Raw genomic sequence first — 12,427 nt, forward strand, 5'->3', positions numbered from 1 at the left:
AGCTGCGAATTTTACAGGATGTATGTACACTTAAGTAAAAACATTTACAAACCCCCCCCCCCCCCCCCCAAAAAGGCTCACGTCTATGTATCAGCTATCAAGATTGTTCACGGGAGAAGGGAAGGCACGATGTAGGAGGCAAAAATAATACCCAAAGGATTTTTATATGTAGGGTGCACTCTGATAGGGATTAGAACTTCCATTTTCCACTTACCATGCCTATCTGGTGATCTTGGGCAATTTACACTTTGTACATATTTTCTTTACAGAGAATCAAGAATGGTAATCTATGTCTTGAAAACGTCATAGAGTAATAAGTACTAACGACATCCCCATCATTAGCACACCTGCAATTGTATAATACATGGATGGATGCTTGCAGGTGGACCCAGAAGATTAATGGAACCAATTGAATCCAGCAATATATTAAAAAATATTCTACACCAAGGCTAAGTGGCAGTTATCCCAGGAATACAATATTGTTTTAACATATAAAAATAAATTAACAAAATATTCCATATTAATAAAGAACAAAATCCACATGGTCACCTTAACATATCTCGCACGGATAACCAACAAGCTCTCATCTTACTCTCTCAAAGAGGTGGCTGGCCCACTGGATTCTACCGAATCGACAATTTTTCCCTCCTCAGCGCCCAGGGCCCTACAAGAAGACTGAAGGGCTCTGAAAGCTAGGAGGTAGTAAGAGGTGCTGCCCCAAACTGAGTGTCGGAGATTGCCCAAGCACGGAACAAAAGTCAGTCACAGCATTTTTTCCATTCAGGTCCATCTTCTCCCTGGCATTCCGAATCTGGAAAAAAAAGTGACATCGGATGTAGCATTCATACGGGTTTGTCGGCGGGTTAGAAATTCACACTGCCACAAAACCCAGCGATGCAAGTGAACATGTCAGTGTGACGGCGATGGGTCACCACACGCGATTAATCTGTGTTTAATACCTTCTTCGAATTAGTTACTCCTCGGGAGTCCCAGTCTCAATACCGTACTTTTAAATTCTGGCCCATTCTCAATCCAGCTGTTCCCCTAAGGAGCTCCAGAACCGAAACGGCATGAGACCCATTACAGTCCGTGGAAGAGCACGCGCGACAATTACTGCTCCAATGCGCTGTGTTTACCATGTGGTCCCCACCCCTTTCCCAGCGGTGCAGAATCAAGGTGCCTCAGTCAGACTGATTTGCTTCCGGCTTTGGGTTAGAACTCTCTCCAATTCCGGCTGAGTGAGGCCATGGGGGAGGGGAAAGGGAAAAAAAGGGAGGAACAGCTGACCGACAAGGAACTGGCAGGAGTAGGGGGAGAGGCCGAGAGGCGGGACTTGGCGGCAGAGCGTTGCGGGGATTGGTCCTCCAGGCTCCGGGTGGCGCTGAGGCTGGTGGGAATCTGCGCCGCGGCGACTGGCCCGGCGGTTTTTTTTTTTTGTTTGTTTGCCGGATCCGCCATATTGAAGAGGACCGGGCCAGGCGACGGCCTGAGCTTCACCGTCCCCCTCTCCCTTACGGGAGACGGCCGCCTTAGCCCCTCATTTTGGTGTTGGTATCGGCACCTAGGACTGCGTCGCAGCTTACAGACCAGGCCCAAGAAGGTGAAGCCCCCGCTGCGGGAGGACTAAGGACGTGAAACAGGAGAATCTCACCACTTGGAGCGCCTCTAAGCTCAGAGACACGCCGGCGCGAGAAAAAAAGAGGTAAGAGGGCCACAATGTGGAGGAGGACGGAGTGGGAACAGTGCCTTTTTCCTCACGCTTTGGTCTGGAACCTGGCAGCTGCAGTTTTTTCCCGTATTTGGGATGAGCTTTGCGTTTCCGTCAGCTATCACGTTGTCTGGTTTTGGGGTAAAAGCATCTGCGTTATGCAGTAAGTGGGCACGCCACCCGCACCTCCTCGGGGTCAATAAATGGATCTGTTCAGTATTTCTTCCCTTCTCCTTGACGGGCCTGGAGAATTTTTAGGCCCCTTATTGTCCGCCCTAACTGGGTTGGAGTGTCCCTCACCGCTCTAAAGGGTGCGGATCCTCAGCTCTAGGAACATGTCTCTGTTTTGAAGTGTAAGGGAAAATGGCTGACGTCTCTGTCCCTCCCTCTCTTCTCCAGTACGCTTTTATCTGTGGCTGGAGCCTAACCACTCCACTAAAGGCCCTTGAGATACAATCCTCAGAGGACCCTTGACGTATCCCCTCTCGCGCTTGCCACCAAACGCCATCACTGAGACCGAGTGATTCGCAGTAGAGCTAGGTTCCAGCTACGCCTGGCTATCAGATCTTGAGGTTTGTCCATATTCCGAGATAGCCTCGGATAGCACACCAAAGTGGTGAGGGCCGAGGGGGGTGAAAGATGTTTAAATGAAGAACTGTTCCAAACTAGGTTTTACTTTTTAGCTTTTTTCTGTTGCTAAAAAAATACTAGCTTCATTCAGTTTCTTAGTAGTAAAACTTCATTTTTGTTAATGTCAGCTATTACGTTTCAGATATATATGAAATTTTTCGTTTTTATGGAATATTAATGTACAGTTGCGGAGCAGGTATTTCAGTTATTTTATGGAATTCTGTTAAAATGGTACTGAATATGCCACTGTGCAGTTTCTGCTACAGGTGTTTAAATATGAGTTTTTTTTTAACTTAATTCAGCGAGTTTTAAATGTGGGTTAAATAGTCATGCTGTATTTTGAAAATGATATACTTTGTCACTTTTACTTAACCAGTAAACAAGTTCATCCTGAGAAGCCGTGTAACACTCGTATACGTACTCTCGGTCTTAGAAAACAATTTGGTATGCTTTGCTTAGGAAAGATCTTTTATTGGGTCTTATCATTAGAGATTTTGTCCTGAGTAAGCATTAGTTGACAAGAAGCCTTGCTGCCTATCTTAAATTTAAAGACACATTTTTCTTGCTCTACTAATTCGATAATTAAAGCATGTAGTTTTAGTTTAAATGTTTTAAACTTCATTGTCCCAGTATTTGGGAACTATTTGCAATTATTGATTCAAAGGGCACCTGAGAATGTGTTGTATTTCATAAATTTCAAGATAAGATTTTTAAATTATAACTTTTTCCTCTTACCCTTTTCCCTTAACGATTTTAACACAAAAGTTTAACCTATCATCTTGATATTTTAATTATTACTACTTCTTCTTCTTGCTTGGCCCTAATAATATCTAATGTTTCTTCTGAAGTTGGAGAAAATTTCTGTAGTGACAGCATAACAGCAAAACATTACATTTGACAATCTTAAGTTCTCAAGTAATTTTTAAGACTAGGTTTTACTTTAAACCATATTAGTGGGTAGAGATGGGTTTTTTTCTTCTATGATTTTGAAATGCATTTTCAGATTTCAGTAAGATAAAGTACTTTTCATGGATAAATTTTGTTTTGTTTTTTTTTTTAGATTATGTGTGCTTGCCTTTCCTTTTCTTTTTTTTTTTTTCACACACACACACTGTATTTTATTTTTACAAGAGATAGACTGACACCAAGCATTTTACACGGATGACCACAACAAAAGTAGTTGAATTGCTGGATCATATGGTAAATCTATTTTTAAATTTTTAAGGAACCTCCATACTGTTCTCCATAGTGGCTGTATCAATTTACATTCCCACCAACAGTGCAAGAGGGTTCCCTTTTCTCCACACCCTCTCCAGCATTTGTTGTTTGTAGATTTTCTGATGACTCCCATTCTAACTGGTGTGAGGTGATACCTCATTGTAGTTTTGATTTGCATTTCTCTAATAATTAGTGATGTTGAGCATCTTTTCATGTGCTTCTTGGCCATCTGTATGTCTTCTTTGGAGAAATGTCTATTTAAGTCTTCTGCCCATTTTTGGATTGGGTTGTTTGTTTCTTTAATATTGAGCTGAATGAGCTGTTTATATATTTTGGAGATTAATCCTTTGTCCGTTGATTGATTTGCAAATACTTTCTCCCATTCTGAGGGTTGTCTTTTTGTCTTGTTTATGGTTTTCTTTGCTGTGCAAAAGCTTTGAAGTTTCATTAGGTCTCATTTGTTTATTTTTGGTTTTATTTCCATTACTCTAGGAGGTGGATCAAAAAAGATCTTGCTGTGATTTATGTCAAAGAGGGTTCTTCCTATGTTTTCCTCTAAGAGTTTTATAGTGTCCGGTCTTGCATTTAGGTTTTGAATCCATTATGAGTTTATTTTTGTGTATGGTGTTAGGGAGTGTTCTAATTTCATTCTTTTACATGTAGCTGTCCAGTTTTCCCAGCACCACTTATTGAAGAGACTGTCTTTTCTCCATTGTATATCTTTGTCTCCTTTGTCATAGATTAGTTGACCATAGGTGCGTGGGTTTATCTCTGGGCTTTCTATCTTGTTCCATTGATCTATGTTTCTGTTTTTGTGCCACTACCATACTGTCTTGATTACTGTAGCTTTGTAGTATAGTCTGAAGTCAGGGAGTCTGATTCCTCCAGCTCCGTTTTTTTCCCTCAAGACTGCTTTGGCTATTTGGGGTCTTTTGTGTCTCCAAATTTTAAGATGATTTGTTCTAGTGCCATAAAAAATGCCATTGGTAATTTGATAGGGAGTGCATTGAATCTGTATATTACTTTGGGTAGTATAGTCATTTTCCCAATATTGATTCTTCCAATCCAAGAACATGGTATATCTCTCCACCTGTTGGTATCATCTTTAATTTCTTTCATCAGTGTCTTATAATTTTCTGCATACAGGTCTTTTGTCTCTCTAGGTAGGTTTATTCCTAGGTATTTTATTCTTTTTGTTGCAGTGGTAAAGGGGAGTGTTTCCATAATTTCTCTTTCAGATTTTTCATCATTAGTGTATAGGAATGCAAGAGATTTCTGTGCATTAATTTTGTATCCTGCAACTTTACCATATTCATTAATTAGCTCTAGCAGTTTTCTGGTGGCAGTTTTAAGATTCTCTATGTATAGTATTATGTCATCCGCAAACAGTGACAATTTTACTTCTTCTTTTCCAATTTGTATTCCTTTTATTTCTTTTTCTTCTCTGATTGCCGTGGCTAGGACTTCCAGAACTCTGTTGACTAGTAGTCGTGAGAGTGGACATCCTTGTCTCGTTCCTGATCTTAGAGGAAATGCTTTCAGTTTTTCACCATTGAGAATGATGTTTGCTGTGGGTTTGTCATATATGGCCTTTATTATGTTGAGGTAGGTTCCCTCTACGCCCACTTTCTGTAGAGTTTTTATCATAAATGGGTGTTGAATTTTGTCAGAAGCTTTTTCTGCATCCATTGAGATGATCATATGGTTTTTATTCTTCAATTTGTTAATATGGTGTATCACATTGATTGATTTGCGTATATTGAAGAATCCTTGCATCCCTGGGATAAATCCCACTTGATCGTGGTGTATGATCCTTTTAATGTGTTGTTGGATTCTGTTTGCTAGTATTTTGTTGAGGATTTTTGCATCTATATTCATCAGTGATATTGGTCTGTAATTTTCTTTTTTTGTAGTGTCTTTGTCTGGTTTTGGTATCAGGGTGATGGTGGCCTCATAGAATGAGTTTGGGAGTGTTCCTTCCTCTGCAATTTTTTGGAAGAGTTTGAGAAGGATAGGTGTTAGCTCTTCTCTAAATGTTTGATAGAATTCACCTGTGAAGCCATCTGGTCCTGGACTTTTGTTTGTTGGAAGGTTTTTAATCACAGTTTCAATTTCATTACTTGTGATTGGTCTGTTCATATTTTCTGTTTCTTCCTGTTTCAGTCTTGGAAGGTTATACCTTTCTAAGAATTTGTCCATTTCTTCCAGGTTGTCCATTTTATTGGCATAAAGTTGCTTGTAGTAGTCTCTTAGGATTCTTTGTATTTCTGCGGTGTCTTTTGTAACATCTCCTTTTTCATTTCTAATTTTATTGATTTGAGTCCTCTCCCTCTTTTTCTTGATGAGTCTGGCTAATGGCTTATCAATTTTGCTTATCTTCTCAAAGAACCAACTTTTAGTTTTATTGATCTTTGCTATTGTTTTCTTTGTTTCTATTTCATTTATTTCTGCTCTGATCTTTATGATTTCTTTCCTTCTGCTAACTTTGGGTTTTGTTTGTTCTTCTTTCTCTTTCTTTAGGTGTAAGGTTAGATTGTTTACTTGAGATTTTTCTTGTTTCTTTAGGTAGGCTTGTATAGCTATAAACTTCCCTCTTAGAACTGCTTTTGCTGCATCCCATAGGTTTTGGGTCGTCGTGTTTTCATTGTCATTTGTCTCTAGGTAGTTTTTGATTTCCTCTTTGATTTCTTCAGTGATCTCTTGTCTCTTGGTTATTTAATAACGTATTGTTTAGCCTCCACGTGTTTGTCTTTTTTACGTTTTTTTCCCTGTAATTCATTTCTAATCTCATAGTATTGTGGTCAGAAAAGATGCTTGATATGATTTCAATTTTCTTAAATTTACTGAGGCTGCATTTGTGACCCAAGATGTGATCTATCCTGGAGAATGTAACATGCGCACTTGAGAAGAATGTGTAATCTGCTGTTTTTGGATGGAATGTCCTATATATATCAATTAAATCTATCTGGTCTATTGTGTCATTTAAAGCTTCTGTTTTCTTATTTATTTTCATTTTGGATGATCTGTCCATTGGTGTAAGTGAGGTGTTAAAGTCCCCCACTATTACTGTGTTACTGTCAGTTTCCTCTTTTATAGCTGTTAGCAGTTGCCTTATGTATTGAGGTGCTCCTATGTTGGGTGCATATATATTTATAATTGTTATATCTTCTTCTTGGATTGATCCCTTGATTATTATGTAGTGTCCTTCCTTGTCTCTTGTAGCATTCTTTATTTTATAGTCTATTTTATCTGATATGAGTATAGCTACTCCAGCTTTCTTATGATTTCCTTTTGCATGGAATATCTTATCCATCTCCTCACTTTCAGTCTGTATGTGTCCCTAGGTCTAAAGTGGGTCTCTTGTAGACAGCATATATATGGGTCTTGTTTTTGTATCCATTCAGCAAGCCTGTGTCTTTTGGTTGGAGCATTTAATCCATTCACGTTTAAGGTAATTATCGATATGTATGTTCCTATGACCATTTTCTTAATTGTTTTGGGTTTGTCTTTGTAGGTCCTTTTCTTCTCTTGTGTTTCCCACTTAGAGAAGTTCCTTTAGCATTTGTTGTAGAGCTGGTTTGGTGGTGTTGAATTCTCTTAGCTTTTGCTTGTCTGTAAAGCTTTTGATTTCTCCATCAAATCTAAATGAGATCCTTGCCGGGTAGAGTAATCTTGGTTGTAGGTTCTTCCCTTTCATCACTTTAGGTATATCATGCCACTCCCTTCTGGCTTGCAGAGTTTCTGCTGAGAAATCAGCTGTTAACCTTATGGGAGTTCCCTTGTATGTTATTTGTCGTTTTTCCCTTGCTGCATTCAATAATTTTTCTTTGTCTTTAATTTTTGCCACTTTGATTACTGTGTGTCTCGGCGTGTTTCTCCTTGGGTTTATCCTGTCTGGGACTCTCTGCGCTTCCTGGACTTGGGTGGCTCTTTCCTTTCCCGTGTTAGGGAAGTTTTCGACTATAATCTCTTCAAATATTTTCTCTGGTCCTTTCTCTCTCTCTTCTCCTTCTGGGACCCCTATAATGCGAATGTTGTTGCGTTTAATGTTGTCCCAGAGGTCTCTTAGGCTGTCTTCATTTCTTTTCATTCTTTTTTCTTTGGTCTGTTCCGCAGCAGTGAATTCCACCATTCTGTCTTCCAGGTCACTTACCCGTTCTTCTGCCTCAGTTATTCTGCTGTTGATTCCTTCTAGTATAGTTTTCATTTCAGTTATTGTATTCTTCATCACTGTTCATTTGTTCTTTAATTCTTCTAGGTCTTTGTTAAACATTTCTTGCATCTTCTCGATCTTTGCCTCCATTCTTTTTCCGAGGTCCTGGATCATCTTCACTGTCATTATTCTGAATTCTTTTTCTGGAAGGTTGCCTATCTCCACTTCATTTAGTTGTTTTTCTGGGGTTTCTTCTTGTTCCTTCATCTGGTACATAGCGCTCTGCCTTTTCATCTTGTCTATCTTTCTGTAACTGTGGTTTTTGGTCCACAGGCTGCAGGATTGTAGTTTTTCTTGTTTTGCTGTCTGCCCTCTGGTGGTTGAGGCTATCTAAGAGGCTTGATGGGAGGCTCTGGTGGTGGGTAGAGCTGACTGTTGCTGTGGCGGTCAGAGCTCAGTTAAACGTTAATCCACTTGACTGTTGATGGGTGGGGCTGGGTTCCCTCCCTGTTGGTTGTTTTGCCTGAGGCAACCCAACACTGGAGCGTACCTGGGCTCTTTGGTGGGGTTAATGGCAGACTCTGGGAGGGCTTACGCCAAGGAGCACTTCCCAGAACCTCCGCTGCCAGAGTCCTTGTCCCCACAGTGAAACAGAGCCACCCCCCGCCTCTGCAGGAGCCCCCCCCAACACCAGCAGGTAGGTCTGGTTCAGTCTCCCCCAGGGTCATTGCTCCTTCCCCTGGGTCCCGATGCACACACTACTTTGTGTGTGCCCTCCAAGAGTGGGGTCTCAGTTTCCCCCAGTCCTGTCGAAGTCCTGCAATCAATTCCCACTAGGCTTCAAAGTCTGATTCTCTAGGAATTCCTCCTCCCGTTGCCGGACCCCCAGGTTGGGAAGCCTGACGTGGGGCTCAGAACCTTCACTGCAGTGGGTGGACTTCTGTGGTATAAGTGTTCGCCAGTCTGTGAGTCACCCACCCAGCAGTTATGGGATTAGATTTTACTCTGATTGTGCCCCTACTACCGTCTCACTGTGGCTTCTCCTCTGTCCTTGGACATGGGGTATCCTCCTTGGTGAAGTTCAGGGTCTTCCTGTCAATGATTGTCCAGCAGCCAGTTGTGATTCTGGTGCTCTTGCAAGAGGGAGTGAGAGCACGTCCTTCTACTCCGCCATCTTGGTTAATCCTCTGGATAATTTTTGTTTGATGAAGTATTTCTAATGCAGCTTACTCTGAAATTGGATATTTGTAATGAAATTTCAACATTCATTTATTTTCTAGCTGGACAAAATCACACTTTCAGCTTTTTAGTGTTTTCACGTTAGTTTCAGCATTTTAATGTGGACACATTTCTTTTTTTGCTGTGTGTGCGTTAAAGGATTTGTCCTTACAGATTGGAATGACAATTGTGTCTTTTGGTCATCATGTAAGTTAATTTTTTAACAGCTTTAGTGAGGTGTATTTTTTACATACCATAAAATTTACTTTTTAACACATACAGTTAGGCAATTTACATACCATAAAAGTTACTTCTTTAACATATACAGTTAGGCATAAATTTACAGTGCTGTAAAAACAACAGACCAATCCAGTTTTTGAATATTTCCATCACTCTAGTTACTGCCGTTTACCTGCAGACATCCAGATCCTCAGATTCCACTCCCCCCACCTTTTGTTTCTAGTCCCAGGCAATTTCTAATCTACTTTTTAATCTCTAGAATTGCCTATCATGGATGTTTCAGATAAATGGAATCATAAAATATGTGGTCTTTGTATCTGACTTCTTTCACTTAGATAATGTTTTTGAGGTTTATTCATATTGTAATGTGCATCTGTGTGCTATGGACTTCAAGTAAAGCTGTTACAAACACTAATTTTCAAGTCTTGATGTGTGAATAATACATTTTTGTGTTGGGTAGATACATGGGAGCAAAGTTATTGTATTGTAAATTTATGTTTAACTTAAACTTCGCAATTGTTTCGCAATTGTTTCCAAAGAGATTGCCCCCATTTTATTTCCTACCAGGAGTTTATGAGGTTTCCAGTTCATTTTGAGTACATTTTGACTTTCTGGTTATATCCATTCTAGTGGGTGCATTGTGGTATCTTTATTGTGGTTAATTTGAACTTCCTTACTAACTAATTATATTGAGCATATTCTCATGTACTTATCAGCTGTTTGCAAATTTTCTTTGGAGAAATGTCTGTCTAGACTCTGCTCATATTTTAAATTAGTTTTTTTTAAATTGCTATTTGCTTAGGTTTTATCTTTTCTGTGATACATGACTTGCAATATTTCTCCTAATCTGTGTTTTCTTTTTTCACTTTCTTTATGGCATGTTTTGAAGTGAGTAGTTTCAAATATTGATGAAGTTCAGTTTATTGTTTTTCTTTCTTTTAAAATTAATTAATTGCTGTGTTGGGTCTTCGTTGCTGCACGTGGGCTTTCTCTAGTTGTGGTGAGTGTGGGCTACTCCTTGCGCCACATGGGCTTCTCATTGCGGTGGCTTCTCTTGTGGAGCACGGGCTCTAGGCACACAGGCTTTAGTAGTTGCAGCACGTGGGCTCAGTAGTTGTGGCTTGCGGGCTTAGTTGCTCCGGGATCTTCCAGGAGCAGGGATTGAACCCGTGTCCCATGCATTGGCAGGAGAATTCTTAACCACTATGCCACCTGGGGGGGGGGTTCCCTTAATGTTTTCCTTTTTATCACTTTTCAGTCTAGCCAAGAAATGCTTGCTTAACTGAAGGTCATAAAGATTCAGTCGAATTTCTTTCCTTAAGGATTTTATATTTAAAGTACTTAGTTAGTAATCCGTTTTGGGTTAACTTTTGTGACTTGTGTAGGTTAAGAACCCAAATTCATCTATGTGGATATCCAGTTGTTTCAGTACAGGTTGATCAAAAGACTTTTCTTTTGCCCTTGAATAGTCTTGGCACCCTTGTTAACAATTATTTGACATAGTCAAAGGTCTTACAAGTAAGGGCTTATTTCTGGACTGTCAGTTCTGTGCTGTTGATCTGTCTGGTGTATCCTCACACTAGCAATGGGTAAATTAATTTATATTCTAAATGACAGTGACAATTAAATTTTGTTTTAAATTGTGGTAAAATACATATAACAAAATTTGCTACCTTAACTGTTTTTAAGGGTGTAGTTCAGTGGTGTTAAGTACAATTACATTGTTGGGCAGCCTTCGTGAGAATACCACTTTTATGTTAAATGTCATTGCATTTTTACTTTGACCTTACATTTCCTGAATCTCTAATGTATTTTTCCTTATTTCAGCACTCAAGAAATAAATTTTTAGCTTCCATTTTGTTCTTTTAGGAGCATGTCCTCAAAAGTATTCATTATTATTAGTCTTAACTTGAACAGAAAGTCTGATATTAGTATTTGGGAAAGGGTTAATGCAGAGTTTTTTGCTCAACCCTGATAGTGCATTAAAATCACTTGTGCAGCTTTTAAAATAATGCTGATAATTGTTTGTTATACTCCCCCAACCCCCTACCCCCCCAACTCTACCCACTTATCTAATATGTCTAATATGAAGCCCTTAGAGTGATCCCTAAGAGTGGGCCGTAATTACTGTGGGCAGTAATCACTTGGCAATTGTTTATAAGCATGCAGCTGTAATCTTTTAGATGAATAAATAAAACCATGACTTTTTTGATAGTTTTTTTTTTTTTTTTTAATATTTTTATTTTTGGCTGTGTTGGGTCTTCATTTCTGTGCGAGGGCTTTCTCCAGCTGCGGCAAGTGGGGGCCACTCCTCATCGTGGTGCGTGGGCCTCTCACCATCGCGGCCTCTCTTGTTGCGGAGCACAGGCTCCAGACGCGTAGGCTCAGTAGTTGTGGCTCACGGGCCCAGTCACTCCGCGGCATGTGGGATCCTCCCAGACCAGGGCTCGAACCCGTGTCCCCTGCATTGGCAGGCAGATTCTCAACCACTGCACCACCAGGGAAGCCCTAGTTTTTTAATTAATAGCGAATTTGTCTTTTGAGTTTTAGGCTCAGTTATGGTGACTCCAACCACTGTTCCAATTATTGTCATAATATTCTATAATAAATCACTGGTTTATATTCTTTTTCATTTTTAAACATTGAAACTTAATGTATCAGAGTAGACTTAGGTTTGATTAATTTTTTTTTAAAAAAAAATTTTGTTTGTTTGTAATATTGTTTTAAAGATTATTAAAATATTTCATGACTGAAGAGTAGCCACAGAGTTGTGTATTGAATAAAGTTCTCCCAGCATATTACTTTTACTTTTTATTCCCAGAGTATTTAGAATATTTAAATTGGTGTGTTTATTCCTAAAAATGTTTGAATAACATACTATTTGTAAGAGATAAAAAATTGAGGCATTTGTCTTCCTGTCATTCACTTAAGTCATCTGTAAAAGACTTTGGTTTGTTGTACAATTCTGTTCCCTCAATTTAAGAGTTTGAAGTTTCATGTTGTGTTTAAAATTGGTTTGTTTTCCATAGATGCTGTGTAGAATTAAGTTAGTATGTGTGTGTGAGAGACAGTGAGTTTTTGGTGCTTGGGAAATTATTGAAATAGAAATAATAGATTTTTTTGTTTTGTTTTCAGCTTTTCTTTTTTTTAGACCAATCGACTAAATTCTCTATTCAGGGAGGAAGAGAGAAAGGCTTTAACTAGTGTAGTATCTGTTTAGGGTTCATGGTGTGGCACAAGACTCTTAATAGATCTGTTTG

The 12,427-nt window shown here is 39.4% G+C and overlaps 1 protein-coding gene across 9 annotated transcripts in view; it reads left to right on the forward strand.

Annotated features, from left to right (window-relative positions):
• The first annotated feature begins 1,423 nt into the window (after positions 1-1,423).
• The window catches only part of LOC309653425 (ubiquitin carboxyl-terminal hydrolase 9X-like), a 140,734-nt gene continuing 129,730 nt past the window's right edge, over positions 1,424-12,427 (forward strand). For all 9 annotated transcript variants that reach the window (XR_014259153.1, XM_082448046.1, XM_082448053.1 and 6 more), the window contains exon 1: positions 1,424-1,702. The gene's annotated coding sequence lies outside the window, so the exon portion shown is untranslated. The remainder of the gene's footprint in view (positions 1,703-12,427) is intronic.

This window comes from Balaenoptera physalus, assembly GCF_965194825.1.
Source record: "Balaenoptera physalus genome assembly, chromosome: Y".
Taxonomy (NCBI): Eukaryota; Metazoa; Chordata; class Mammalia; order Artiodactyla; family Balaenopteridae; genus Balaenoptera; species Balaenoptera physalus.